The 5,588-nt window shown below is 36.0% G+C and overlaps 1 pseudogene; it reads right to left on the reverse strand.

Moving 5' to 3' along the window:
* Positions 1-1,605: 1,605 nt before the first annotated feature.
* On the reverse strand, positions 1,606-1,947 carry LOC102843149 (annotated as a pseudogene).
* Positions 1,948-5,588: the final 3,641 nt, after the last annotated feature.

Genomic DNA, 5,588 nt, shown 5'->3' on the forward strand with positions numbered 1-5,588 from the left:
ACCTTTCTTTCTAATATCATTCTTTAGTAAAATGAACCAAAGTTTCTTGGAGGTTCCTTGCAGGAATGACAGATACTAGAGTTGTGGCAGGAAATGTACAAAATTAGTCTGGAGCATCTTGTGGTGTCACAAACTAAGGAAGGACTCAAAATATCTGTCTGTCTTGAAACTGTTACCACAACCATCTCAATTTTCATAGCTATAATCCTTGAAGTCAGAAAATGGAAGTCCTCTAACTTTGTTCTTTAATAAAGTTATTTTGGCTAGGTCCTGAGGATTTAAAGATGATTACAGTTTCTACATTGCATTATATATTCCTTACTTTAGTACTCTGCTTTTTAAAACCTGGTACCAGTCAATATTCCAATAATATATGTTACAGTTTTTCATATACTGTTCCTCTAAATTACTAAGAGAAATGTAATAAATTGGGTGAAGAAAAAGGCAATATATTAAAAAGGGTGTTGATCAAGGCAATACAGAAGTAAATACACACACAATCTGGCATTATCAATAAGAACAGACATTAAATTATGAGTAAATACATAAATTGACCAGGAACAAAGAAAAGCCACAGACACCAGGAGTGACATCTGAAAGAGAGTAAGCTGGGGACTAACAGCTCAAAGACCATAACTTTTAAGAAATACTAGGGAAGTTCTAGTGGTCTACGGGCAAGAAGCTGCACTGCAATCCCAAAGGCAATTAGTTTGAGGCCACTGGCTGCTCCGTGGGATGGGTAACTGCCATTGAAAATACACTGAAAGGTCAGCTATGGGTCAGTTCTGACTCGATGGTACACAAGAAATACTAGGAAGTAAATCACAGAAAAAATTATTTATTAATGAGGCTCTATTTTTCTCTGTGTGACCTTTTTATCCCAGAAATAGAGTGATTTGCAAAGCACAAGCATAATATCCCATCCCTGGAATGTTAAGGGCAAATGTTCCTTGTCTGCAAGGACTCTGTCACGGGGAGTCTGGCTTGTTCTGTGCCTCACTCAGTTCCTGCTTACACATTTGGCTTGCTATATTTCCCCCTTTTTTGTTTTAGTCATTATTTTGTCGTTAGGGCAAATGTAGCTTCTCTTCTTCTTTGAATTATTGTTTTTGTTCTCTCCATCCTTTATACATAAACAAAAAAAAATAACAAAATAAAATTATAAAAGTATTTCCAAAGACCTTTACATGATTAAAAGGATTCAAATTAGATATTTATCACTCATTCCTTGTAGAATAGCCATGTTCTTAAATGTATTGTTTATCAAAAGTAGAATGGCTCTGAGCTTGTAATTTCAATATAGCATCTGTAAGATTACCATGATTCATAATACGTTTCTTAACCTTTTCCCATTCCCATTCATTTTACCAGAGTAACGCAAAATTGTGTAGTATTCCAATCACATTTTAATTTTGTCATTGCAAACTAGTAATGTAATCTCCCATCAACACTACTGATGGTTCCAAATCTGTTAATCGGGTATTAATTTTCAAATCTATTTGTCTTTGAGATCATGACTTTTCAGAATTTTTTTTTTACAGTTTTATAACTTTATTTGACAATCAGCTATTAGTTTTCATCCACATTGATGGTCTGTAGATTTTTGAAAGTGGTGACGGGTACATAGGTAACCAGTGTATACAGCTTGTTTGGGGAATCTTCATCCTCATTACGTTTTCTGGACAACCGTACACGGATGCGGTATGGGACATTCCTTATTCCTTTGGCCCAGACAGCTTTATTAAGCCTGGTGTCAATGCGAACATCTGGTGTGCCCATCTCCTTCATGGCAAATTTCCGGATCTCCTTTAGTGCCTGAGGAGCACGCTTCTTAAATCCCACTCCATGGATGCGCTTGTGAATGTTGATGGTGTACTCTCTGGTCACCACTTCGTTGATGGCAGAACGGCCTTTCTTCTTCTCACCACCCTTCTTTGCGGGGGCCATAGTGCCGGAACCAAGCTGGAAAAGGACTTTTCAGAATTTTGTTGCCATGTTTTCACATAATCTGTCGTCTGAATACTTTGATGTAAAGCCATTCCAGCTATAGCGGCTGTGGCAATAATGGAGGTAATTCCCACAATTGCTGTAATGATAACTCCAATGAATCTTTTTCCTCTTTTTAAAAACTAGATTACTAAATATTTTATAATCACACTTGCAGGGGATGATGCCATTCTCTCCTTCATTTTACAGGTATCCATAATCTGGTTCGGGATCTTAATATATAAATACTTTCTTTACATGATAATAGAGGAATTTAAACAAATATATAAACAATATCATGTCAAATTCGTAGAATCTCATCAAGTTGGACCTTTAAAAAATACATAAGGTAATGAAACACAAGCCTGAATGTATTTAGTTTCATTCCTTTTAAAACGTAAGACTAGTCATATTGCTAGTATTATTATGTGAATAATTAGCAATCTAAACAGATGTATGTTTTAATGCAGTTCCTATTTTCCATAAGTGTTTTTGGTAAGAAAAATGCTGTAAATGTGGATATGGTCCCACCATTCCCCCTCCATGCCATGATATAGTGTTACTAGCACTAATTACTGGAAGCAGGAGCGGCATCCACTTCCGAAATAGCTTGCCTCCGGAAACTCAGTGCTCAGTGCTCAGGCTGTTCGTTCATAGGGTCGCTATGAGTCGTCTACGACTGATGGCACCAAACAACAACAACAGCATTAATTAATAGCTATTATATACCCATTGCCTTCTTTATGCCATCTTAAATTCTTGGTTGCTCTTTGCTGAGGAGTGGAACCAACCGGGCTCCAATCAATAACACTTACAGAGGAAGTATTAATTAAAACTCGTCCTTGCGCTCCTCGACTTTGTTTCCAATGTATACATTCTCCAATGAAAGATAAAGAAGGCAAATGACAGGAGGGAACATCAGGATGACCTGAGATTATGTTATTGGTGTTTCCATGAAAACCATACCCTTGAAAAACGTAGGAGAGAGAGGAACCATTACCCAAAACGTCACACCTCCATGCCTGGACTTCTGTTTTTAAACAATGAGATTCATATCCAGTACAAAAGGGGGGCGGGGAAATCAGTTCTTACACTATAATTAGAAATAGTCATTCCTTCTTCTTTGGTTTAAGGGGTCCTCAGTTATCTTGTGGACCAGGAAGCCACTGACTGTCATTAATATAAATAGGTACAAGAACATCAAACCAATGGACTACTTTTAGTAAGGGAGGATTAGGAATCGTTGGTATTATCTGCCATTCCTACCTGACTGAATACAGTGTGCATCGCCAAAAACAAATTTTCAGGAGATAATGGTTTCCCTGCTTTTTCTAATGCATTTCTTCCCTCCATCGTTAATTTCTTTATCTGGCCCCATGTAGGTATCTCAGCCTTTCCAGTTTCTGGTAAGGTTTCTGGTAATGGATGCCCTGCGTTATGATTCTCCATTATTGTATCCATTGTTGTCGTGCTCGTCCATTCCACAAATGTATCCTCATCGAAGCGTGGCTTCTTTTGCCTCATCTTGAGTTTTCACGTTTCTTGATGTTACGTACCCACAGCGTTTCTGTGCCTATAGAAATAAAAACAATTCCTCGACCCCATCTAATGACAAGTCCCTTTTTCCACTCATTAATGAAAGAGTCTCTAAAATATATAGGCTGCTTCAACTCTTTAGTTGATTATAATACCCAGTGTCTCTCGGCTGGAGTTTCTGCTTTGTCACTAGCATTTAAAAAATTTAAATAGGGCCTTTTGTAAAAGAGTTTGAGGAGACATTGTCCTATCTCATCTCCCCCTTTTTGTTTTTTCAACATAGTCTGCAAAGTTTAATTAGCTCTTTCTATAATAGCTTGTCCTTGGGGACTATATGAAATACCACAAAAAAAAAAAAAAAAAAGAAATACCTCTAATATGCTTAATGTTCCATTTTAGAAAAAAATTCTTGTTTTTTCTTAGAATTATAAGCAGGAGCATTATCAGTTTTAATACCTGATGGAAGACCCATCACATTAAAAGTTTCAATTAAATGCTGAATTACATACTCTGATTTTTCTCCTGCTAAAGCTGTGGCCCACTGAAAGCCTAAAAAAGTATCAATAATGTGATGAATATATTGTAATTTCTCAAATGATAGAATATGAGTAACATCCATTTGCCATAATACATTTTGTCTATCACCCCTAGGATTGACTCCTTTTCTGGAAGGTGGTACATTAATGGGTCTACGTTGAGGACAATCTCTTGAGCTTGTTGCCAAGTAATTCCAAATTTCTTTCATCATTTCATTAACATTTAAATGAGTATGAAAATGAACATCTTCACTAACTTTAACATTTCCTACTAATCATTTATCTATTTTATCATTTAATAGTGACAGTGGTCCCGGAAGGCAAGGATGTGATCAAATATGAGTAAGATATATATATGAGATTCTCATTGATGGATTAAAACTTGTAACATAGTAAGCAACACACATTCTTGAGAAGGAATGTATGCTGTTTCTCTATTTATAACCGTAAACTCAGTATATTGTAAATCAGTAACTAAATAAAAAGGAAATATTCTTATCTTACAATAACATAATAATAGCATTAGGTTCAGCCTGTCCAAGACAAGTTAAATTAGTTTTAACTGCTTTATTATCCTTGCCATTGGTATAACCTGAATAACCCATCTTATTTGAATCTGTATAATATGTATCTGTTCACAAAGGTGAAGTTTTTACTTTAACTGCTAGTATTCAATTAGTCCACTTTATAATTGTTTATCTAAAGAATAAAAATTGGAGATCTTTCCTATATAGTTCATAAATGCTTCTTATCGACACTCTGATATTTTCCATTAATTATTTATCTGCAAAGTTGTGAATGGGGGTATAATGGATTGGCAGCCATTAATTGACCTTTAGTGATAAGATCACAAATTTTTTCTAATTTCTTATTATATTTATTTCCCCAAAATAATAAGATTTTATTTTCTTGATATAATATTCCTGTGGGAGTATGTAAAAAATGAATAATAATATTAGTTTATTTAAATCTATATGATTAAATTGAGCTTCATATATTTTATAATTTGTAATTCATTTTTTCTTTCAGGGATTAGGTTCCAAGGTCTTTGAATATCTGAATGACTTTCTGAGATGTTAAACAAATTTTGTAATTGATATGTTGTTGTTGTTGTTATGTGCCGTCGAGTCGTTTGCGACTCATAGCGACCCTATGTACAACAGACCTAAACCCTCTCTATGCTGTGCCAATCTCACTACCTCTGACACACTATCCCAATTACCCCAGTCACTGAATCAATCCACCTCATAGATTGTCTTCACCTTCTGTGCCGTCCCTCCACCCTCCCAAGCATGATGTCCCTCTCCAAGAACCTGTCCCTCCTTACAACATGTCCAAAGTATGTCAGACAAAGTCTCAGAATCCTTGCCTCCAAGGAGAAGCCTGGTTTAACCCTCTCCAGGATGAATCTGTTTGTTTTCTTGGCAGTCCAGGGTACATTCAATACTCTTCTCCAACACCACAGCTCAAAGGCATCAATTCTCCTTCTGTCCTCCCTAGTCACTATCCAACTCTCTGATGCATAACAAG

The sequence above is a fragment of the Elephantulus edwardii genome, unplaced genomic scaffold (assembly GCF_000299155.1).
Source record: "Elephantulus edwardii isolate Elephantulus edwardi_28Jun2011 unplaced genomic scaffold, EleEdw1.0 scaffold00094, whole genome shotgun sequence".
Taxonomy (NCBI): Eukaryota; Metazoa; Chordata; class Mammalia; order Macroscelidea; family Macroscelididae; genus Elephantulus; species Elephantulus edwardii.